Below are 26,409 nucleotides of genomic sequence, written 5' to 3'. Positions count from 1 at the left end.
CATAAAATATATTAGGATTATTTCATGTTAAATACTTACAAAACAAGAAAGCAAATTTTTCTAAATATATGTTTTCCAGGATTATACCTCTGTGTTTTTGTGCTCAGGTCTGACATTTAGCTCTAGGATTTATAATTTTATAGCCAGAAGCCAACCTTGGCAATGAATCAGGCCTGAAATCCAGCAATCTTGAAAACACTTCCAAACGACAGCGTCATCAGAAAGAAAAGATCAAGATATGGTTTTGCTACAGCCATTGGGAACAAGAGAAATGCAAGTTCTTTAGCCCAGAAGAGAGATAAAGCAACATATTTGCCATGGATTCTTTTAGCTTCTCTTAGGAAAGAATAACTACTCTAAGCTACCCCTTTCAGGTAAGTTTTTATGGGCAGAAGTACAAATAGACTATGCCCAAGAAAGGCCTGTGTAAAGTGACAGAAATTGAACTTATGTTACACTTAGGGCACTCTCATTCCTCACTTAGGGCACTTCAAGTGAAAAACTGACAGGTGAGAGCACGTCTTTGTTAGGATAGAAAAATTCAATGTAATGACAAAAAGGAAACTCACAGTATTTTCCTTACTTCAAGGCAGAAATTTCTGAACACGAAAGGACAAAATTTCTAGCTAAGACCTGGATTCTTAACTATTCTTGGACACTCTAAAATGTGAGGTAAATATATTTTTTTGCAGTGTCCAGCGTAATGATTCAAAGAGTCTCTAATAAAAGTTTAGGGAATGTAAAATATATACCCATAATTATTAACAATCTCCAAGATGTTAGTATAGATAGTAATCTAATTTTTAATAACACTAGGAAATTTAAGAAAATAATTAATATTCACTAAAAAAAAAAAAAAAAATAACCAGGCTAACTGTCCTCTTAGTTTATAATTACAAAAGACAACCAGAGAGCATATATCTTCTAGGGAATTTATCCCATAGGTTTCATGGGAAGTGTGTGTGAGCAGGCAAGACAAGTACTTAGTTGTGGATACAGGTAAGGAGGAGAGGCTAGAGAGGACAGAGTTAGATATAGATATAGTTATATAGATATACATAGATCAACATATTTTAGTCAAAATCTTGTGCCTTACTTGAAAAGTATCCCAGGCCAATATAATAAATCCATTGAAGAAATTAGTTTTCTGTCTAGTAGGAAATCATACAGTAGAAAACAGGACATTATTGTTCATATTTACATAAACCCAAACTCTTGATTCTCCACACTTGGTTTAAAAAACTCAATTTTTTTTTTTTACCATAAATGTTATTTATAATGTTTTTATTTCTATGACAAAACAACTCCCTTAATTGGGAATGATTTTGTAAGTAAAGGAATTTCTTACTTGAGCATGTTAGTGAAGGTATCCTAAGAATTTATTACTTTTTATAAAGTTGAAAAAATGACAGGATGGAGATATTCATAATTTTCCCTAACAATAAATTGATGATAAGGACAATGTTATTATGATTAAATTAAATGAATATTTACCCATTTGCAATAAAAGCTAAAATAAAATAAAGCCCTTAGAAGCATAATCACACATGTTTTCTGGAAATAATCAGGCATTATTTAAAGTCTAAATAATGAAATAGCAAGTGTAGAAATATTGTTTAATTCTATATATTTATGTTTTAAAAAATAAACTTAAATCTTTTGATGTCCTTCATCTTAGGCAAATGTGGTATAACTACAGTTGCAGGGTAGTTTAAATTTGGTCTCCATGGTTTAAAAGTGCAGCATGACCATAAAGAAATTTCCACTAGTCGATGTGAAATTACCAAAATAACGCTTCTTTCAAAATATATTTAGAATCATGACATGAAGCAACCATCATATGTTGAAAAAGTAAATTACTTTCTTGCATATTATTTAGCCTACTGCAGTGCAGTATTCAATAATCATATAATAAAACTAACTCTATGTATGTATGCACATGTACTGTTCCCAGTTTCACAGCTTATATTTAAAGTTAGATAAACATATAAATGACACATTTCTCTAACCGATTTTCTGGTAATATACAGCTATGTGAATCAAAAAGGTGAGAGCTTTACACTCAGATAATTTGCTTATAAATGCATTATCTTTATTCAGTTCCTATTGGTTCGTGTACATCTTCTCTACACCTTTCTATCTATTCATTCCAGCCTCTGGGGACCCAGCCCCGGGCATAAGGAAGCCAGGGTTTTCTATCCTTCCTTAAGGTCCCTATTTCTCAGTATTATTTCCTAAATTTGGCTCAGTCTTGGTCAGGTCTCTTACATTAGTGAGGAATTCTGCGTCTGCTTTCTCCATCTCTGAGGGAAATAGGCATTTCTACGATTGTTGGGGAAAACAAGTCACAACACAGAAGGCAAAATCCCTGAGAAAGGCCAGAGTGACTTTCAAAAGGCCAGCAGAAGTTTATTTTGCTCCTATTTCAAACTATAGGAAAATTAAGATGCAATTTGTATCGGGAAAATAAATTTAGGCCTTATGACAGCATTTAGAATATGACAGAATGATAAAACACTTTTGATGATCCTGGACATTTTAATGTCCAGCACTTAGAAGCTGTGAATACATTATTTCTTTCTATTGTGTTGGTTTATTCAATGATACGGAATATAAAAGTGAATAAAGGAAATAGCCTTATTTAGTGTAGGGCAGCACTTTTTGTGCTCAGAACTGCATCAGTGACACTAATTTTCCTAAACTCATATTTTTGTACACTAGTAATTTTTCTACACCAGTAATTAATACGTGTAGAGGACACACACTATAGAATTGGCAGAAGGCTCTAATTCTACATTATAAAATGTTAACTAACTAAATTCTCTCATAGGTTTATTCCGATTATTTGTAGTCTGAAAAAAAATGTTTGGAGGTAATTGTAAGCATGTGGGGAGTGGCATGGATTTAGCTGCTTGTGTGCCACATGGCTCTAGTTGCTGCCAAGAGTTCACTGTGGTTTCTATTGTGATCTGTGATCCCGTACATGCTGTCCGCAGCCTAAGGAAAAGTGAATCCATTTCAGTTATTCCTGAAACCTGAAATGTCAATGGGTGAAAAAAAAATTCAAATTTAAATTAACATCCACTGTTTTTCATTTTCTGAATATTACAGTGCTCATCTAAGACACGTGCTTCTAATATCCTTTTCAAATACAACATTTATACAAAAGTTATGTATATTGATGCTATAATATTTTATATTTGTATAGAATATATTGCAAGCAGCAATTATCACAAATATCTAAGACTTTTTGTGTCAAAATTAGTTTGAATTGTATTTATTATGATTTTAAGTAAAAAAAAAATTGAGGAAGGGAAAATATTGTTGAATATCTAATATGTGCCTGACACTTGACGTACATGAACTTATATAATCTTCACAACAGAATATTGAGATGACTAATATTATGTTTTATTTTGCATATTAAAAATAGAGGCTCATAGATATTAAGCAAATATCTGCACAGAGATTACATGGGGATGTTGGAATTCACAGCGGTACCACTGTGTTACAACCACCATGTTGAACTGAGCTAGTTACACCATTTTCCTTACACAGTCATGCTATTAAACCATTCTTCTCTCAAGAGGCTGGGAATATTCTTGCAGAAGTGGGGAAATATTTGTCTTATTTGAAACTGAAGATCAATTTATTAGTTGTGAATTACTATGTTGGTCTAGACATTGTCATTTTTTTTTTTTTTCTTTTTTTTTTTTTTGAGACAGAGTCTCGCTCTGTCACCCGGCTGGACTGCAGTGGCCGGATCTCAGCTCACTGCAAGCTCTGCCTCCCGGGTTTACGCCATTCTCCTGCCTCAGCCTCCCGAGTAGCTGGGACTACAGGCGCCAGCCACCTCGCCCGGCTAGCTTTTTGTATTTTTTAGTAGAGACGGGGTTTCACCGTGTTAGCCAGGATAGTCTCGAACTCCTGACCTCGTGATCTGCCCTTCTCGGCCTCCCAAAGTGCTGGGATTACAGGCTTGAGCCACCGCGCCCGGCCGACATTGTCATATTGATACTAAGACAGAAACTTGAAGGGATTGTATTCAAGTGATGTAGGGTTTGTTGAGAGCAGCCTCTAAATCTCAACGTGTTTTTACATGATTGCCAGTCTGAGGACTGGTCATGAAAACACGCATTTTATATACTGCTACTATCACTTCCTCTTTTGCCATTCTCCTTGAATATGTGTTCTTGTGCCCTTGAGGTCTCATCTCTATGCATTTTCCTCATCTAACATATGTTAACCCAATGCCTGCACTAAAGATTTTAAGCCTTTCATAGAGTGATTTCTCTGTCCTTCGGTTGGGTTTACAGTGTATTTGTTTCACATCACAGATATAATACAATCTTTGCTTTGAATTATGTTAAGGCTTTTTAGAAAATTTCTTTACCTAGTAATAAACGCTAATTTCAGCTTTACCATCCCAGTCTTATATAAGACATGCTCACCTAAGGACTATGTTCTTTATTCCATTTAATTTGATGAATTAAATGATTTCAGTCAATTATTTTCTTTTTCCTTTGTTTGGTGATATCTGTGCCACTGAGAGTATCAGCAGGGAAGATGGCAGATTCCACAGGATAGCAAAAGAAAGTTTAGCAAAGAACTATTTATCAAGTGGTGAAGAGAATTTATCAACTGGTAAGGGAATGGGGAAGCCAGCAGGAACTAGCACCAGTGAGGTGGAGAGCTGTTGCTAACCCTAGGCTGAAGGGGGAATGGGAAGCAATGGTGTCATCAAATCCTTGGAAGAGTTCTAACTGTAACCTCCCCAACGGGTTCTTGCCCACTGCTCAGATAGCACTGATTTATCAAGATGAAGGAATTGCAATAGAAAAAATTTTAATACATGCAGAGCTGGCTAAATGGGAGATCAGAGTTTATTTTTTACTCAAACCTACCTCGCTGAAAATTTGAAGGCTAGGGTTTTGTTGTTGTTGTTGTTGCTTTTGTTGTTGTTGTTTTGTTTTAAGTTCATGTGCAGGTTTGTTACACAAGTAGGGGTAACACTGGCAGAGGTACATGTGCAGATTTGTTACATAGGTAAACTTCTGTCATGGGATTTCTTGTACAGGTTATTTCATCACCCAGATATTAAGCCTAGTACCCATTCATTATTTTTTCCTGATCCTCACCCTTCTTCCACCCTCCACCCTCCAACAGGACCCAGTGTGGTTTATTCCCCTCTATGTGTCCATGTGTTCTCATCATTTAGCTCCCATTTATAAGTAAAAACACATAGTATTTGTTTTTCTCTTCCTGCATTAGGCTGCTAAAGAAGATGGCCTCCAGCCCCATCCATGTCCTTGCAAAGGGCATGATATCATTCCTTTTTATGGCTGCATAGTATTCCATGGTATACATGTACCATATTTTCTTTATCCAGTCTATCACTGATGGGCATTTAGGTTGATTCCATGTTTTTGCTACTGTGAATAGTGCAGCAGTGAACATACACATGATATGTCTTTATGGTAGAATGATTTATACTACTTTGGGCATATACCCAGTAATGGGATTGCTGGGTCAAATGGTATTTCTGTCTTAAGGTCTTTGAGGAATTGCCACACTGTCTTCCAGAATGATTGAACTAATTTAGGCCAGGGTTTTGAAAACTGAATTTGGCAGGCAGGGGCTAGGAAATGGTTAATGCTGATTTGTTGGGTTGGGGATGCATTTATTGGGAGTTGAAGCTGTTTCTTGTGCTGAGTCAAATCCTGCATGGGGACAACAAGACCAGGTGAGCCAGGTGAGACCAATAGGTCTGGGTGGTGCCAGGTAGTTTTTTCATGCAGGATCTGAAAAAGACCTGCAATGTCAATCTTATTTCTTACAATGGCAATTTGATTCATAGGAGCAATCAGTGAAGTTAGGAATCTTGTAGCCTCTGGTTGAATGACTGCTGAGCCATAATTTCTAATCTTGTGGCTAATTTGTTAGTTTTACAAAGGAGGTCTTGTCCCCAAGCAAGGAGGGGATTTGCTTCTGGGAGGGGCACTTATGATCTTCGTTTTAAAGTTAAACTATAAACTAAATTCCTCCCAAAGTTAGTTCAGCCTACACCTAGGAATGACCAAAGGAAGACTGGAGATTAAAGGCAAGATGGAGTTTCTTAGGTTAAATCTCTGACTATCATTCTTTTCTTACTGTTACACTTTTTGCAAAGGTGGTTTTATAACCACGGAGGAGGAGAAACCCAAAAGGAGCATGAGGAAGGCTTGGAAGTCAACTTGAGAGCCATGTTCAAGCTCTCTGACATTTGGAAAATTGTTGTTTTCCATTGGTTGAAGAAAGCTTAGAATCAGAGGGTAAAGAAACCCGGAACATGTGTTCTATAAATGTTGTCTCCAGTGATATAGATTATGACAGTAAAAATGAGAATGTGTATGGGGTGGGAAGGACATAAATATCAAATAACCAACAAATGTTCAGATGTGAACCTCCAACACAGACTTTTCTCTAAATCCCAGGCATCTGTATCTAACAGTTTACTTGATGTCTCCACTCAGACACAAAATGAGTGTGGTGTAAGAAATTCTAAGATGATTCCCAAAATTTCCAGTCCCCAGAGTATACACCATAAATAATTCTCTCCCTATGACTGCGTAGGTACCTCCCTATGACTGTGTAGGTACTGTGAGCATAATAGAATGATTTCTCTCTTGATTAGGTTATGTTATGTTATCAAGGTGCTGGGATAGTCACTTCATGACTATGTTACCTTACAGAAGATTCCTTGGTAGCTGACTAGGGGGAATCTCCTGCTGGCCTTGAACAAAGAACTGTTATGTTATAGAGAGGAACACCTGCATGGAACAACAGCATGTGGCCTACAGGAGCTGAGAACAATCTCTGATTAACAGTCAGCAAGAAAGCATGAACTCATTTCTCCAACTTCAAGGAATAGAATCCTGCCAACAACCTGGATAAACTTTTAAAAAGACACTGAGCTCCAGATGAGACCTCAGTGTGAGTGACTGCTTGATTTCTGCCCTGTGAGACGCTGAGCAGAGATTCCTGCTAAGTCAAGCCCAGACTTCTGACTTACTCAAACTGTGAGGTAATGAATGGTTGGTGTTCTAAGCTTTCAGCAATTTTTTACAGAGCAATAAAAATGTAGTAATATTTTACACATTGAAATTAAATTCCTGACCCTTCACCCCTCAATCTACTCTACCCCCAATTTTTCTAAGGAAATGGTAGCTACATATTTCAGCATACTCAGATTTCAAAACCTGTATTCATCTTTCATTTTACTCCACATTTCCTACCTTAAAAAAAGGTCATCTGTAAATTCCGTTGGCTTTATCTTCAATGTTTGTCCAGAATTTCAACATTTCTTACCTCTTTGACCACTACCTGAGTTAATGCTTCCATCATTCTTTCTTTGGATTATTTTGATAATTTCCTTGCTGGTTTGACTGCTTTCATATCTACCCCCTATGACTTATTCTCTACAAAGTAGTCAGACTATTACTCATAAAATGTAGACACAAAAACATCACTGGAAGTCTTACAGTGGCTTCCAGTCTCATTCAGAAAAAATAAATAAAAACAAAAAAAAAGAAAAAAAAAGTAAAAAAGAAAAGTCCTTTAAATGGTCCATAGATATCAGAGCAATTCCGAACGGGATTCCTGGACCAAGGCTGGTCCAGAAACTGTTCTTTCCTGTCTGTGCCATTTTCGTAAACAAGATATGGTTGCTGTAGATCTTTTCTTCTATCGTATATTTGTTCTGCTTGTATTCATAAAAATTTAATTTTGTGATTGAATTCATATTTAAATGTTGTTTCCATTTTGTAAGTCTTCTGTGTTTGTTTTTAATTTGTGTTTGTAATAAGCCATTTTAATTGCATTTTACAAGTTTCTGCTTAAGACAAAATGTATAATTAAAAACTTAGCCTCTGTTTTACTACAGACAATGTAAGAACCTCTCAGATTTTCTTTCCTACCACCCTGTATTTTGCTTACTCTGTTCCCGGCTGTCTTGCTTCTAACTGTTTCTTCCTCATCTCAAATCCATCTGCCTGAAATGCCCTTGTCCCGGATCCCCTGAAGCTTTCCCTTTACCTTCAATCAAGATGATACTCAAATCTCACCTTGCCAAAAAACTTTTTAAAACCACCTCTTTCTTTTTATTATTACTCTTTTAAAAAATTGCACTTCTTTCCCATTGGCAATCCCTATTTCCTTTATCTAACTATATATTTTCCAAGAGACTGTAAGATATATTTATTAACATTATGTGTTTGAATGTGTGTGCATATATATTGATATTTATATATGTGAATATCCCCTTGATACTATAATTACCACAAACATAGTGACTTAAAATGATAGTTATTATAATGTGTTAATATGTTAGTATATCAGTACTTTGGTTATGAATCTTTTTGGTGGGCCTTTGCATTGTCTACTATAATATGTACATATAAATAAGGTTATTATTTATTTTTCACCTAAAAGATTATGAGTTTATTATAACTGGAAAATTGAATTATGAAGGTCTGTAGAATTTTCTGGCATGTTTTGTTAATGTTTAAAATTAGAGCAACCTGTATAAATTGTCAGAGATTTGATGAAATTTATTTTACCTAGTTAACTATGTATGCTTATGTGTATCTATATGTATATATTCCAAATAAAATGAATTACAAAATCTTAAATGTAACTAAACTCAAACATACAAATTTCTCTTGATTTATCACAGTATATTGATTCTAAACATTTATTTTAATTTTACATATCTATTTCATAATAAATAAGAGATCAGCTAATAAGATAATTTAATATATTCTCAGATGTCTCATTATGTTCAGAGGATTAATTGGCTTCTAATTTTAAACCGATTATGCAGAAATAGTCTTTATCTATGCTAACTAATCAATCTTAACTTTAATGATGATGTTAAAAATGAATAACCACACAATAATTTCAAAGGCATGGTATAAGGTGTTGACATAGAGAGCTCACCTTCTTTTTTTGCTCTACTAGTAATTTACTCTCAAGAAGGATAAGTAGTTATATCTTTACCAGATAAGTTAGTAGGTTATACCAGTCAAGCCAATTAATAATGTCTTCTTTTCACATAGTTACCCAAGTTATCACTATGTAGTTAGGCAAAAAAAGGAGAATTTTACTTAGTACCAACATATTTGAAATGTATTTTTCTCTTTCTCTTGAAATCCTATCACTTAAGCCTCTTCTTTAAGTATTAAAACATTATTACTGTGGGTAATTATTTGGAATTCTAGTAAAATGCACATGGTACTGTGTAAGTAATCCCTGACAAAATAATGCCTCAAGCTTAATACAGGGAATCTTTAAGCATAGATTTCAGATATAGCCTCTGTACAGAGGAAAGGAGGAAGTTCATTCATTTGTTCAAAAAGGGCTGACATTTAGAAACAGCCATGAATCACACAGACAAACACTTTGTTTTTATGAAGCTTATGCCTAAGTAGGAGCATATACCATAAACAGAAAATAGGCCATCTGCCAAGTGGGAGGGCTGCATTGAAGAAAAACAAATGAAAGCAAAGGAACAGACGGTGATGATGATAGGAGTTTCCTATTCTGTAAAAAGAGAAAGTGAGGTATAAGCAGAGGTCAAAACGAAGAGATTCATAGGTCTGGGCAAACAGCTTATCAGGCAAAAGAAAATAAAAGGGTGGTGGAAGGGTAATAAAGATAATTGTCTACATCCACATTTTGCTCCCTGGAGAAGTATTTCTCCAGTATAAGTAAGGACAGGGAGCTTTATGGAGATACATCATGAGAATGCCAGGATGAATTTTAAGGAAGTATGTGCCCCATATCAAGCTGCAATGGGAATGACCATTTTGGGCAGAAATCCACCTCCACAGAGGACCACTAAGACTGGCGTGAGGAAATTCAGAGAACTTGGGAATGGTCTCAGAACGTTTCCTGCGAGTACAGATGGGAACACAATCGCTGCATTAGTATAGGCCCAAACAGATCCTAGGCCCTCTATGGTAACCCTTGCTGTCCCTCTCAGGAATGCACCACAATTCTGGACAGGATTCTTGCTGACCTATATTCCTTAAAAATGTTACTTAAAACAATTATTTTCTTCTTATGCCCAGTCAGAAAGTCTAATTACTCATACCCACTCATTACCTTACTTAGCAAAGCAAGTTTGCTCAATCTGACTCATTCTCCTGAGATAGGTCATGCTACTCAGGACAAAGCTCTCTCAAATGTAATATATATTTCACACTTAAGTATTCTTAATTCTTCTGGACTTCCATTTGTCTTTTCTTTTTTCTGAAGAAAAAACATAAAAATATCCAATAGAAAAATCTCCAGTTTGATTACTGACACATCTTTCATCCTGTCTCCTGCCTTTCATATAAAACTCTTAGTTATATTAACTGTAACAGAATTAATTTTATCTTCAGACTACATTTGAATGTTCTCAATAATTTGTCTGAAAACTAACAAATGTGTATTAACATGTCTTTAATGCATCATTCAATACACTTTGGTGGGTACATACTCTAAATTATGCATCATACAAGAGCGCTTCTGAAGAGTTTATTCTACTTGACTCTGAACATTGAAAGTCAAACAAAACTTTTTGCCAGTCTGTTTTTGGGGCTGAAAGAAAAATGCATAGACATTTAACATCTAGTGTAACATGTGGTTTTCAGTGTTACAAGAATTTGGACTTGAGGGCACACTCGGGTGCTGGTCATGGGATTCTGGAGTTTAAATCGTCATGGTATTGTGGACATCAATATTATTATTGAAGGACAACTCTGAGGGTACTTGAGAAAGGGGTGAAGGTATTTTGTGTGTGGGAAAGAGAGAGATGTGACTAAATGTGACAAATGGAGAAGGCACTGGAAAATAAAATTATTGACCCCAAGTCTTCGTTTCTCATATATTTAGACTCTTTGCCAGAGTTTATGATTTCTCTCATTAGAAGAGGGTACTTTCCTATCTTTGACTTTAGTGATAGTCATATAACTTTATTTGGCAGGTGTGTAATCAGTGAACTTTGACATAAATAAAGATGTTGGAATAAGATGAACTCAAGAACATTCAATACAAACTGTACTCAAGAGATGTTTCTTCTCACCCAGCCAGCCATATAATGTTAATATTAAAATACGTATGCAGGAGGGCGGATCACGTGGTCAGGAGATCGAGACCATCGAGGCTAACATGGTGAAACTCCGTCTCTATTAAAAATACAAAAAATTAGCCAGGCGTGGTGGCGGCGCCTGTAGTCCCAGCTACTCAGGAGGCTGAGGCAGGAGAATGGTGTGAACCCGGGAGGTGGAGCTTGCAGTGAGCCGAGATGGCACCACAGCACTCCAGCCTGGGCGACAGAGAGAGACTCTGTCTCAAAAAATATATATATTATATCTATATATGTACACACACGTACATAACATATGTAATATATGTTTACATAATATGCCAATATGTTCTTTAAGCAGAGACTTGATGTCTACATGCACGATTGGGCTTATCATATTGAGCTTTTTTCATCACTTGGGAAGGTCCGAGAGCTGCCCTTACCAGCCTGTTTGTCCAAGAAACGTGAGAGACATGTGGAGACCTGGACTCAAGCTGTAGGTTCGATTGACCTCAGACAAACCCAGCCAGAACGTGGCAACTGTGCAGTCTATACATGCATGAATGGGAGCAATCTATTCCTCTTTTTTTTTTTTTTTTTTTTTTAGCTGTAGCGTTTTGAGATGATGAATTAATCCCTATTATTTGGGATAATAAACTGATACAAACATACAGAAAGAATTTAAAACAGCAGAAATCCAGCAAATGCTTCTTTCTTTTTGCTATACTAGATTATTTTCTTATGCAAAGTTACCTAATTACAACAATATGATGTAAATGGGAAAAGGAAATATTCTCTGAGGATCATAACAATGAGGGAGACAAATCTGGATTCCTAGCTATTTTGTAAACTACATTTATCTTTCCCTTAAATATGTATCATGTACAAGTTATCTATAGATTATTTTAGAATAACTGAGGTTCTAAAAAATATAAAGTGATTTTTATATAAATAATATTGCATGGTAGAGTAAGGAAAAAAATCTCTTGAGTGTACTTTTTTCCAATGTGTCTTAGTCCAAATGTCTTGTTTGCCATCAAAGTCTTCAGTGAGTAAAGTTTTCCCTTTAAGACACCATAGATGATTTTAGAAACCTCCTCATTTTTTTAATTCAACTAAATATTTATTGAAAACTTACTATGTCTAAAATATTACATAAGGTTTAAGTTTGTATACGTATTTATTATTTATATTATGTGTCATTCGGGTAAAGATTCTGAGGTACCTACCAGAGACGCACATACAGAAATACATTAAGAAAGTGAATGTGGGCCAGGAGCAGCGACTCAGGCCTGTAATCCCAGCACTTTGGGAGGCTGAGGTCAGGAGTTCTAGACCAGGCTGGCCAACATGCGAAACCCCGTCTATCCTAAAAATACAAAAATTAGCTGGGCATGGTGGCCTGTGCCTGTAGTTCCCAGCTACTCGGTAGGCTGAGGCAGGAGAATTGCTTGAACCCGAACCCTGGAGGCAGAGATTGCAGTGAGCCAAGATCGCGCCACTTCACTCCAGCCTGGGCAACAGAGCAAGATTGGCAAAAAAAAGAAAAAAAAGAAAAAAAAGAAAAAAAAAGTTTAAGCCATGTGGTTAGTTTGTTAAACATGCATACCTTAAGTATTGTATCACTGAAATAAGGCACACATTTGTCCTTGAGCTTCTTACTGGCCAGAATGAAGATAACATTATGGAATGTTAAATAGTTGACCAAAAGATTCACAATATCTATTCATTTGATTGGAGTAAACATGCCTTTTGTGGTACTAAAGAGTGATGAAGGATGTCTCTTCTTTGTCTTTATAAATATTTCATCCTGCACCTACATGTAATTTTCTTCACATTATTCTTACTACAAATATAATGGTGATTACTCACGACTGAATGCTGTAATAACACTGAGTACAAATTCAAGGAATGATGCAAAAGTCATAGTCAATATATTTGATTTTGCAAAAACACATTTGACTTAAATATGAGAAATCTTCATTTCTGGATATATCAAATTATAAAATTCAGTAAAGATGTACCATGCAGATTTCAGACCATCATCCATGGATACCATCTTTCATGATTTTAACTTTGTTGAATATTTACATGCAAAAATTTGATTGATGTTAAATGCTTTGTGCAAATGTTAGTGAAGAAAATATGTGTTGCTGATGTATTCATTAGGCACATATTTATTAAATATTACATTAAAGCTTTTTGGAAACAAATACTTGTCTTTTAATGTATTGCCCTTATGGTACTAATGTGTGTATTTAGTTGCTTTTAGTCTGTTCTGGCTCATATAACAAGATACCATATACTGGACAGTTTTGAAACAACAGAGATTTATTTTTAACAGTTCTGGGGGCTGTGAAGTCCAGGATCAAGGTACGGGCAAATTCAATGTCTGTTGAAAACCTCTTTCTTGGTTCATAGATAGTGTGTTCTCATTGTATCTAACACTTGGATGTTCAGATTTCAACATATGAAATTTTGGAGGAAAAACATTAGACCATAGCAGTTACTACAGTATTAAAGTACGAAATAACGTTCTATGTAAAACCTAAGTATCCTGGCCACTTACCACAAACATTCACACTTATAATGTGTGCATTTCATGTGATAATTTCTTTTCTTCCACACATGTGCACTCACAAAATGTGTGTTTTTTTTTTTAATCTTTTGGAAGTATTTACTTTGTATGTGTAACAAATATCAACAGCAAGAAAAATAATGACATCTTCCCATTTCTAGCTTTGTGGACAAGTGTGTATGTTTAATTGTGTTTTTTAGCCCATCTAACAGAAACAGAGCCAGGTTTTAGTCACGGAAGATTGCTTAATACTAGTTTTGTCCCCAACAGTGTTCTCAAAAGACTGTGTTGCCAGGAAACACAGAGCCAAGAGTACTATGACAAGCACGGAATGAGTATGACTGTTTTCAGTGGAACTCTCCATATCCTTAATTGCTCCAAGAAGTCAGTGTTACATATTTATCTATTTCCATCTCTGCAGACTTTGCTTGTTTCCTCTTTATCTTCATAGCAACATAATGTATTTTACTGCTCTGCTGGGAATTTTATAATCAATTCCATTATTCTTGTCTTATACTTTTAATTGACACAATGTAGTCAATTAATCTGCATTCTACTAATATATCGTAAAATAAAACTTTTCCCCACATTGAATTTTGCTTTCTTTAACATTTTATATAGAGTGATTGTATACATTCTAAACTAATTTAAAGTGTCTGAGTCTGAATAAACAGATCTCCCTTGACTAAAACTTATTTTCTGCGACAACTGAAATACTGTACAGTAGTGTCATCCACAGATTTATTTTGACAGCTAGGGTATATTTGCAGATGGTAAATTGTTGCCATTCCCTTTAAAATCTGGTTTTCTAATGATGATAATTAAGAATCATTTTTCTAGTTTTAAATAGGGTGTATATAGTAACTTCAAGTTAGTCAAGAAAATAGATAGCAGAAAAAAGGTAAGAAGGAGAAGCTGTTATCTGTAAGACAGTGACAAAAAAAATTACCCTGTAGCAATAATCATATCATGCTGAGTTTTTTATTTAAAAAGTTCTGATTTAGATGTATATTTGAGAATGAGAAAGTTTGTCTTTTTGTGTTCAAGTAAATAATTTATTGGACAGAATATGCTAAACCTTCAAACTACTATTTCTACAATGTGAGCCCCATTGTATATTAGAAACTATACAATAAACATAAAACCCTTAAAACATAAAACATTTTATAACCTGATGATTACTGTATTCAAGAAAATTGAAGTTATAATAAAAAGTGCTATAATTAAACTTCAAAATGTTCATTTATGTTTCTCTACCACTATAAATCTTATGCTAATATAATTAAATATAACAATAAATCTTAAAAAAATTTAGTGCCACAAATTAAAATTCAAGTTTTATTAATGAATTTTAGTTTTATAGCCTAAAGATTAAATTATCTGGCTACTACCATTACATTTCTCTGAATTAAGAACCGTATCATACAAAAATAAAAGATAGTATCTATTTAGAAATGATTATGAAATATGACATGGCATTTATCTTACACAATCTATTTGTTACTATAGAAAGATGCAGTAAGGAGGTCTCAGAAATAAAATATTTATACTTTTGATTTACTCTGCAAGATAATGACCAGGAAGATGTACCTCTTTTAAGTAAAAGCCTTAAATTACTACATGCCTACATTTGTAATATATCTCTACCAATCAAAGCATATGAGCTTAAGAAATACTTATTTTTATTGCATTATTTTTATAAAGTGAGCTAATTTGATTAATCTCCTGAGAAACTGTCATATACTGAGTTGATATGGAAACTATGGTAATTCTTGAAAAGATGTAATGGCTTTTGAAAGATAATGGAATTATATCTGTTGTATCAAAGAGAACATTTTTACGTTTCCAGTAAATAAATGGGTTTGTTACTAAGAAAATCAAACATACCTAATATATAACAGATTAGTATATGAAGCACAATAAATAAGCAGCTTTAGAAGAGAAGTTCAAGTTATTTAGAAAAATAAAATTACTTGTCTGCTGTTAGAAAAAAAATAAATCTTGGATGACCAGAGCTGAATCTAAGTAAGCTTTTGCTGTTGTTGTTACACAAGCAGGCCTTCATAGAACTGCAAGGATATTTAAATGATGCCCTTGCACATTAAAGAAATAAACACACATGCACAAAGAACCAGACCATTAAAAAAAAAAAAATCTATGAAAGAGAGGCACAGAAAGTTGAACCGTGTGGCATGCCATCTGTTCTGCTGGAAGAGCCTCTTTCCATGAAAGCCAATGTGTGACATACATCAGTCTTTGCTCTGAGCCAAGTGTGTGTTACCTTGTTGGCCCAGGACCAATAATAAGTCATAGGGGTCTCAGAAATCAAAAGTGTGGTCAAAATATTCAACTGTGTTTAAACCTATTAAGTATTACATTCTTACAACCTATTTTCCACATTAGCAAATGGATTTCTGTGTCTGGGAAATCTGGTAAAGATACCGAACACATTTCCAAAGTGTGGCTGGATAGTGTGTCTAGTTTATATAGACTAGATTATTGACTAGGAAGCCAAGGTTACATTTCACTGTAGAGAAAGCACCTCGCTGTCACTTTTATTGAACAACAAGGTTATTTAGGCTTTAACAGCTTAGATGTGTACCTTGATTTTTAGTAATTTAAGACAGATTTTCTTCTGATATTATGTCTCAAGCTTCTCCATGTTCTCTATTTATTTTGGTATTTTCTTAGGCCACAAGTTCTTATGACTGTAATATTAAGACAATTCTGCAATTTCATGCGATGTGGGGGTTGTTATTCAGTAAGAGAAGCTTCTTTATCCTCTTGGCTCTGCTGGAAAAAAACAGATGGTTTAGAATAAGAAGAAAACAAAAAAGAGAGATGCAAAAGTAGACAAAAATGTTAACTACTTGTTGAAATTCTGACCTTTTAAGAAGACCTGCCGTCAAGCTCTTGACTAGCTAAACCATGACCTGTACATTATTAGGGTAGAAATCCTAAATTTAAACAATTCTGGCTAAATGTAGAGCTGCTCAGTTTAGGAAGGCAGTCAGATAAAGTTCTGTACTTCTCTGTTCTACTCTTTTGTACTATTATCTCATGCTGCAGTTCTCAAGCATTATAAATGTTAAATTAATTGAACACAGCAAAATTGGACTAATTGAAATTCATGCTAATGAGTAAAATACAAAGGAGTTCTGTAAAACCTTCAATTACTTTAGCTTCTAAGAGAGGCAAAGAGGGTGTTGATGAAAGAAGATTTAGAGAAATTTAGAATCATACACAGGTATTCCTTAAGTGATAAAATTGATATGCATGATTCAATATGGTTAGGTTCTGTGTCCCCAGCCAAATCCCACGTTGAATTGGAATCCCCAGTGCTGGGGGAGGGACCTGGTGGGAGGTGACCGGATCATGGAGGCAGATTTCCCCCTTGCTGTTCTTGTGATAGTGGGCGAGTTCTCATGAGACCTGATTTTTGAATGTTTATAGCACTTCCTCCTTTGCTCTCTCTCTCTCTCCTGTCACCATGTGAAGATGAGCTTGCTTCCTCTTCACCTTCAGCTGTGACTGCAAGTTTCCTGAGGCTTTCCCAGCCTTGCTTTCTGTACAGCCTGTGGAGCTGTGAGCCTTTTTTTTTTTTAATTTATTTATTTTTTTACAAATTACCTAGTGTCAGGTAGTTCTTTATACCAATGTAAAAGCAGACTAGTATAGCCCTCAACCTAAAATACTGAGTACATAGCCATTAATTTGACCTGGTACATTTATGAAATGTTTCCACTGGAGGTAGAGAGAAACAGATTTGAATAAAATGTTATGATTCATTGTAATGTTACCAGAAAATACAGAAGCTTAGAGCACTCCAGTAAGATGAGGAAAAAGGTGCTACATTATTTAAAGATACCAAAATGCCGGATAATCTTCAGACATAGTCTGCTGGGAGTTAAGGCATAATGGCCTCTGGTGAAAGAAGAGGTAAGAGCAGGAGATCAAGTTTTGAAAGAGCTGCAAAGCCAGGGCAAATCATTGATCTTGATTCCATTGCAGCCAGTGGGAATTCCCAAATTTGCCATGTCAGACTTCAGGTTGATTGATTGGCTTTGCTTTTCTGATGTTGAGGTCTGCAGATGTATCAAATGGGTATCTTTTTCTACTTAAAATATTGCACCAAGAATTGTATACCTAGAAAGTTACCAATAAATCATCAAGGGTTTTCCCTTTCTTGCATAGTCTCTGAAACATGAAACTTCAGTAAACCCAAATCTTGTGAATTAATTCAACATTTTTTTTACTCTCATCTGGATGAAATTTTAAAATATTTGTAGATATTTATTCATCCCATCAATCTGTATGTTCTTTTAAAGCCATAGACTTCCTCTGAGCAGTAATATGTAAGGCTATAATTCCCTCTAAAATGAGTTTTTCACTAAACCACAAAATTAATGCCTTCTAGACTTTAACATAAAACCCATAGTCTAAAGGTAAGACAAAGAGATTTGAATAGAATATATTATTAGGAAAAGCCAGTTCTCCCTCTCCCATTCCATTTTTGCTTAAAATTCTTCTCTGCCTCTCCATTCTAGACACTGACCTACTGAACTGGAAGTAGATGTTGAGATGGGTTTTTAAAAAGTATTTCTCCACCTTACCCATATACCAAATATTATGCTGGATCCAAAGGTGTAAGAATATTAAACACCTGGACACAATTAGTAATTTGAGAGTAATACAACCTGTTATGAGCTTCTCATCTGGTACTTTGAGCAGTGTTTTTTCCCTGAGTTTCCCACGTCAGAGTGTCATAGAAGCAATAGAATAGTCATAGGTGAGTAGTACTTTAGGGCACGGCAGCCATGCTTCTCATGGCCCTAGAATGGTTGTTCAAGATATGAGGGAGACAGGAAAGACAGATGATTCAAAAATGATCTTACATCTGTGGTTAGGATAAAATTCTGAATTATCAGTTTAAATCGGAAATGACTAAGGAAACGAGAAATCAGGTAATAATGAAATTTTCTTCCAAAAGACAGAAAAGAGCTCAGAACAGATTCAAATCCCAAAATTAATTATAGAAAATAAATAAAATTAGTTCATTTCTGAATATGTAATTTGAAATTGTATACAGTAATTTAATTCCATTTTGTTTTGATGCAGGTGCTCACGTTAAATGATTCTTCTTCTACTAGGTATTTTATCCCTTGTTAATTGTTTATATTACCACAGGAAACACAAAGAAGCAATATCAGAAATACAGTTAAGACAATGTCTCATCCTCAAGCAAAGGAGACTGGAAATCTTTCCTTTTTTGTTTAAGTATGCATTTTAAAGGTTATCTTCTATCCAAGTTTAGCTATATTATTTAATCAAAGCCTTCATTTTCAAGGAAACAATATGACACAAATTTTCAATATTCCTCTTCTAGTAACTCTGGAGAACCAGAGGTCAAACTATTTTCTCAGGATAAAAGTAAAAGTGACTCTAAAGAGGGTTCAGGGAAATCAAAGGAAAAATGTAATTATGTTTATAAAATAGTTTATAGATTCTATGGAAAATAAGAAGGTAAAATTTTTCTTCTATGTACATAAGCATATTATAATACTCAATTTCCTCAAACTACAAATTAAATAAAATACATGGGTAAATTTATGATAGAAGGTTCTCCAGTGTAAATTGAAAATAATAGAAAATACATTTTTGAATATCCCTTTAAGTATTTGAGTTATTTTAACTATATGACAAATAGAACTTTTTTGAACAGTCTCCACAATAATTACAATCGAAGTGTTTACTTTGCTTTCAAATATAATAAAAAGGAGAGACACATCAACTGATATTTCATTGACAGTTTTCTGACTTTTGTTGAGATTGAGAAAGTTATTATTTTGAGTTTAGAAATACAATATAGTTTCTTAATTTACTATTCCTTTTTGATCCACAATGTTACCTTCTACATCAAGCAACACAATATCCATGTTGGCATGATACTAAAATTATAAATTATTAGAAAATATTAGATAGTATTAGCAGATAATGAAATAATTATCAGCCTTTGTATATATCTTCCCAATAACCTTGCAAAATGAATTCAAGGGTGAATTCAGGAATTTCATTTTCAAGTTCCACACTATCTAAAGTTTTCTGTGAATTTTAGTAAGCCCATAGTCCTTTATCGGATGCCAGTGTGCTAAGTTTTAGAAACAAAAAGATAAATAAAGTGAGAAAATGCCCCGTACAAGTTCTTGAGGGCAGTGGCTTGATTTTCGTTGTTGTTGTTATTTACTGTTATATTTCCTCTTCCTAACAAAGGACCTGGTGCAGTTTAGATATTCAAGAAAACATTTTTGAATTGAAACTAAGATTGTATTTAATAAATTATGAGTTGTATATTTTTATTTAATATTTTGACAACTTGGAATAACTGACAGGTAATAGTAAAGACATACTTGTCACTGTGTTTGTATACAGAATGCAGATCAGTGGCTTGGAAGTCTACAGTGAAGACAATAGTTTGGGTTATCTTAAAAAAAAATGGTTTATCACCCATCACCTTGAAGGTACAGAGCACAACTTAAACTAATGATAAACAGTGACAACTCTGAGCAGATAAGTGATTTCAGAGACTAGGCTCTAATTTTTCAAAGTGTGAGGTATGCTCAAACCTATTTATTTTGTTTAAGTTATCATTCACATGTATGCATGTATATAATTTAAACATCTATACAAATATGTCTAAAAGTTATTCTTCAATAACAGTGAAACCAAAAGTTCAAAATGAAAAACAAGTGAAGACAGGTCTTTTACTCTCAAAAAAGTAATCTCCTAAGGCTTTACTAAGGAATGATAAATAATTGTACTACCTTGTAAAATATAACAAAATATCTAAAAGAGATGACAGCTGCAGTAATATTAAAATAAGAAGGAAAAGGTAAACGAACAACACGACATTAAATTGAATATCTTTCCACCAACAGCATTCATATTGTGGATAAATTAAGAATTTCATTCCTAAAACAACAAGCAGGGCCTCAAACAGGGAGTACTGAGACAGTGTTTCTGTGTCTAACTCTTGGAGAAAATATAACAGAGATCATCACTTAACACTGAACGTTCCAGAGCCCATTCTCTTTCTTCTTTCTGTATGTACTTAGATAGGAAGATTTTCATATTCTAAATGACAAGAAGATGTAGGTAGGGGGAAAGGAACTAATATTTTATAATGATTTAAAGGGGATCAATAAATGAATATTTTAAAAGTTGTATTCAATGCATGAAATTGACTTTGATATGTAAAAATGTGTACCATCAAACAAAAGCAACCAGTAAAGTAACAAAACAAAGTGCTATAGCTGATAAGTTTATAAGGGAGACAAAATTGAATAACAAACTGTAAATTAATCAAAAAAAAAAAAACCAGGAAACTAAGGAATAGAAAGAAATGATGGGTGGAATTAATAGAAACTAATCATGTCACGTAGTATTTTAAGGGCACAGCAGCCATGCTTCCCGTGGTCCTAGAATGATTCTTCAAGATATGAGAGAGATAGGAAAGACAAAAGATTCAAAAATGAAGAAATACAACTTGTATTTAAAATTGTTCTCATGAAGAACACTCCAGACTTGCAGGGATTCACTATTTAATTCTACTAAATATTTAAGGAAGTAATAGTATCAATCCTACACAAACTCTTTTCGACAGGGAAAAATCTCAATCATTCCATGAGACTGTTATGATCCATATAGCTAAATTAGAAAAACACACTAGAAGACAATAAACTACAGAGCAATTTCACTTACGAACATAGATACAAAAATTTGTAACACAACTTAGCAAATACGACTTTCTAGAATTTAGAAAATACAACAGAACATAATGACAAAATAAGTTTCATCACAGAAATGTAAATTTGGTTTAATATAAAATAGTTAATGCAGTTAAGCATATGAGCCAATAAAAAAATCAAGTTATGGCAAGGATGTAGTGGAACCAGAAATCTCATATGCCGTTTGCAGGAAAATAACAATAAAGCCACTTTGGAAAATAAATTTTGACAATTTCTAAGAAAAAAATGTACTTTTGGTATGCACAACAGTGTGTTGAATCTAAAAAGAATTACAATGGGTGAAAGAAGGAGACCAAAAACAAAAATAAAATAATAAAAAAGATTACCTATTCCGTAATTTTATTTATGTAAAATTTTAGCTTATGCAATATGATATGTAGGAACAGAAAGTAGATTAATTGGTTGCCTGGAGATGAAAATACAGAGAGGGTTAGCTGAGAGGAAAGAGAGAGAGAGAGAGAGAGAGAGAGAGAGAGAGAGATGTATCTATATATATAACTATATATATCACATTTTATACATTAAATATATAAAGTTTATTGTATGTTAATTAAATCTGAATAAAGCTAATAAAATATTATTTTAGCTATAAGAGTATTCATAGATATGAATCAATCTTATTACAATATTTAGGAGAATGATGGCAAACTTCTGGATCTGGCATTGGAAATGGGTGGATCACTTAGAGAAATTTTGATATCAGGAGACTTTGAGGGAAATATAATAACTAGGCCATTGCTATGTGTATTAAAGTTATATAAAGTTATTGCGGGACTTCAGTAAAAAGGGGGAACATGTTGCCAAAATCTTTAATGAATACGTTGTTGAGAAATAAAGAGGGTACCATGCTGTGGCTGTCACAAAAAGAGAAGAGAGTTGTTTAAGATGTCATGAAGTTTAAGTAAAGAAAAACAGACACCAAATTGGACAAGCAATTATCTGGAAGTGGTAATAGGGAGAAAAGATGTGTATAAAATGTTATGGCATGTATGGCGTAGAGTAGATTGGAAAGCCCTTGTTTCAGAGGATATCAAGTGAAGTAATAATTTTGTTAGAGATAAGGAGACAAAAAGTGCATAATGAAGATAATTGAGAATACAGAATTCCCTTGCTTCCGGCCGCCTATCTAGTCATACCTGTGAGCAAGTTGTACTCCCACACTTAGGACTTGCAGGCTCACTAATAACTTCTAATTTAACAAGGAAGTTTCTTTGGTTGTGTTTTTCCCATTCTAAATCTGCTTTGATCCTATCAAGACTGGTAGTCTCACTAGGTTTTATTTGTTCTCTTCTCAGTACGGCAAGCTTTCCCTGAAAAATGTTTATCTGGGCAAATCACCTAGACTCCTCTCTAATCTGTCGCATCCACCTGGATACAAGCAGAATAGAAAAGAAGTCTGCTTTACCAGCTCAGACACTACCTGGGTGGCCAGCGGTCCTGTCTCATTCTGGTTCATGTGGCTCAGTCAGTGCCCCTACCACTGTTGTGTCCTTGATCTTAAGGCTCTCGTAGGCTCCATTTTTTTTTTCCCCCTAATATCCACTTTCTTTAAATGAGCCCGTTAAGATAAAAAATCCTGAAAATAGCTTTGAAGGTTTTGTTTTGTTTTCTATCCAATCTTCTTTCTTCATTATTAGAATAATGTAGACTCTTGAAGAATTAATTTATCCTGAAGGTCATTGGGGAAAAGGAAATAATAAACATTAAAAATAATATATAAGTTAGCAAAAGATATTTTAAAGCTTTAAATGAATGCCAATTTTTTTATGTGAGAAAAGTCAGTGTAATTTCCTTTGAACAAGAAAATAATAAAACAGACAGAGCTAAGAAACGTAGAAAGGCTTTTCTGTTTGGTTGTCGAGTTTTTAATATGTAGCAAAACCAAAATCAGTGAAAGGATAATTTACTAACACATTTGCACACAGTGAATCAGTGGGAAAGCAGATAATTGTGCATGGGTTTCTGATTCCTACTATGTCTGTGAACAAGTTGACAAAATTCCTGTTTCACAGCATGAGTGGGGTTGAGTATCAATGCACAAGTTTAGGTAAGAACAGAATGCTGCTAATCCTGTATTTCCTGTTTTTCAGACCTTCTCACTCCATTGATTTCAGGCCTATAGTTAGTTTAAAAATGGCTTATATCTTCAGATAAATTCAGGGTAGTGTGAAGCCTCACACCTCAAATCAGTATTAATGTCCTCAAAAGGAAGAATATTAAGGAGGTTTAGGGTCCAAGAATATGTTGAGAAAAAGTTAACTAAAATATATATTTCCCAGCTCATAATCAACTTATTTCTGCTGTCTTGTTAAACATCATTCGTGTGGAGGTTGAGTAACATATGTCATTTCATTTAATCTTCAATTATCTGGTGAAGTAATTTTTACACCCTCAATTTAAAAATTGGAAAACTGACACTCAGCCTGAAGATTAAATTTCAGAGTTTCTAATATGAATCTCGGTTACACCAGAGCCCATATTCATACCATTACAACTGCTATACCTAACACACACCTTAAAAAATATAAGAAAAATACTCATTTATTGATATTTATTCATTTAGTTATGGTAGAATTTATCACCTTAGTTAGGTTTAGATGGTCTGTAAGCAAATTCTAATTACTGTAGAATTTGAGGAGAGGTCAAACTCTAAAAGGTCAGTTAGAAAGATCTAGAATCTTATTTCAGCTCTGCAGTTTTTTATATGTAACTATGATCACCTTTCTCAACATCTTAGAAACTCAGGTATTTGTCTGAAAAATAGAAATTAAAACAAGTAATGTTTAACACACGTATACACCAGGCTTTTAGAGGTAAATAATAATAATTAACTTTCTTGACTTAATCCTGCCTAAATGCATTATCTCTAGTGTATCAATGCCTGTACCTTTGTGGACATTGATAAATATTGTTAATCATAATTCTGGTAATAATTTTACAATCCTGATCCAGGTACTAAATTAAAGCATTGTAATATGATAAGGATCTCCTTGCCAGATGGCTGTTCTCTCAGGGAGTAAAGACCTGTCTACAAAATTAGCGAGGCTGACAATTTTTCTTTTCTTTGAACTCAATTAATACACTCTTGCTCCAACCTACTTTAAAAAAAAAAAAGTCTCCCAAATATTTCTCTTCCTTTACTCCTCAGTCCGCAAAGACTATTCATACTAAATTAGATTATTTCATTTCATGGTAAGAATAAGTCAGCTTATTTGCTCATTTCAGTTTTATAGCTACAGCTTCAATAGTTTTAATCTCTTGAAATATACAAAATCCAATACACACTTCCTCTCCCCTTGATTGTTATCTCCTGTGGCATCATAGACACACAGATATGTTGAAACTTCTACTTGATGGCCAGAATTCTTGGACATGAATTTGTCTAATATGTTAATGTCCTTCCTGTTAACAAAGGTCATTTTTTTCCCTGTAATTGTGCAGCGAATGTAAACCAAAGGTCCCATAGTAGTAGTATGTATTACATAAACATATTTTCACAATTTTACAAGTAAATATTGTAGTGGGAAATTAATATTTTCTCTGTAAAAGTTAAATTTTTGAAATACAGTAAAAGTTCAATAATTAATAAGCCAAAGAGATGTTTGGACATCATTTACAATTCATAATTGTTGGCTTGTCTACTACTTACTCTATACATATGTAATAAAATATGCCCTTAAGTTTAAAGTGGGTTTTGTCACTCAACCTACATCCATTACCAAATCCATCTACAAATCTCAGGCAACTGAGATCATACTTATTTTACACATACACATATTTTAATTAAGTCCTTCAAAAATTTACACAAATAGTATGGTTTTATGCATGATTCAGCAACTGCCTTTTAGTAGACTTTATACTATTAAGATGTCTTTGTGTTCGTCAAGATAGATGGATGGATAGATAGATAGATAGATAAGATAGATGGATAGATTTAAGCCACAGCTTTTATCACTGATATGGTGTAGTGTTATAGGCATACATTTAAATATAAAACAAATAGAAAAATAGCATTTCTGTTCTCCATTCACTGAGAGATGGATGTTATTTTTTAATATAGTTTTTTAAATGACTAATGCAAATTCTCTCTATAAATTCTTAGACCTCCTCAGTCATTTGACAAGTCTTTGTTGCACATCCATTTTGTGTTAGGTACCAGCTAAGCAATGGGGCACAAAGATGAAAAACAACACAAACACATGGTATCTGCCATGACGGAGTTGACAAACCAGTGTGAGAGTCAGACATCGATCATATAATCTCAAAGCATTTGTTTAATTTTTAATCGTGTACAGTATGTATGTATTTTTTGGCTAAGCAAGTACTATAAAGATCAATTGCAAATATTTGAGTCCTCTCATGTACTTTAATATGGATGTTTTGAAAATACTTATAGACAAATTATTCAGAAATAATTCTAGATGTAAAAATTTTATTAGATTTTGTTTCGAGGCAAGAGAAAGGCATTTTATCTTCTGGTAAAATTTCATTGCATTTTATATGTAATGAATACCAGTGGTGATACAATTAATGATGAAAGCAACAACAAAAAGCAACGACTCGTAATCTGCCTTTTAAAACCACTTTGTTGAAATATGACTAACATACAAAAAGCTTTACATATTTAATGTATACAATTTGATGCACTGGGAGATAAGTGTACAACGAGGAAACCAAGTGCCATAAACATATCCGTCACCTCCAAAAGTTTCCTCCTGCCCTCTTATATTTATTATTGCTATTTTTGTGGTAACAACTCTTAGCATAGGCTGGGCTTGATAGTTCACGCCTGTAATCCCAGCACTTTGGGAGGCTGAGGTGGGCGGATTATGAAGTTAGGAGATGGAGACCATCCTGGCTAACATGGTGAAACCCCGTCTCTACCAAAAATACAAAAAAAACTAGCCGGGCGAGGT

Source organism: Rhinopithecus roxellana, chromosome 1 (assembly GCF_007565055.1).
Source record: "Rhinopithecus roxellana isolate Shanxi Qingling chromosome 1, ASM756505v1, whole genome shotgun sequence".
In the NCBI taxonomy this organism is placed as follows: domain Eukaryota; kingdom Metazoa; phylum Chordata; class Mammalia; order Primates; family Cercopithecidae; genus Rhinopithecus; species Rhinopithecus roxellana.
The sequence above is the reverse complement of the archived record's forward strand: the minus strand, read 5'-3'. Positions refer to the sequence as shown.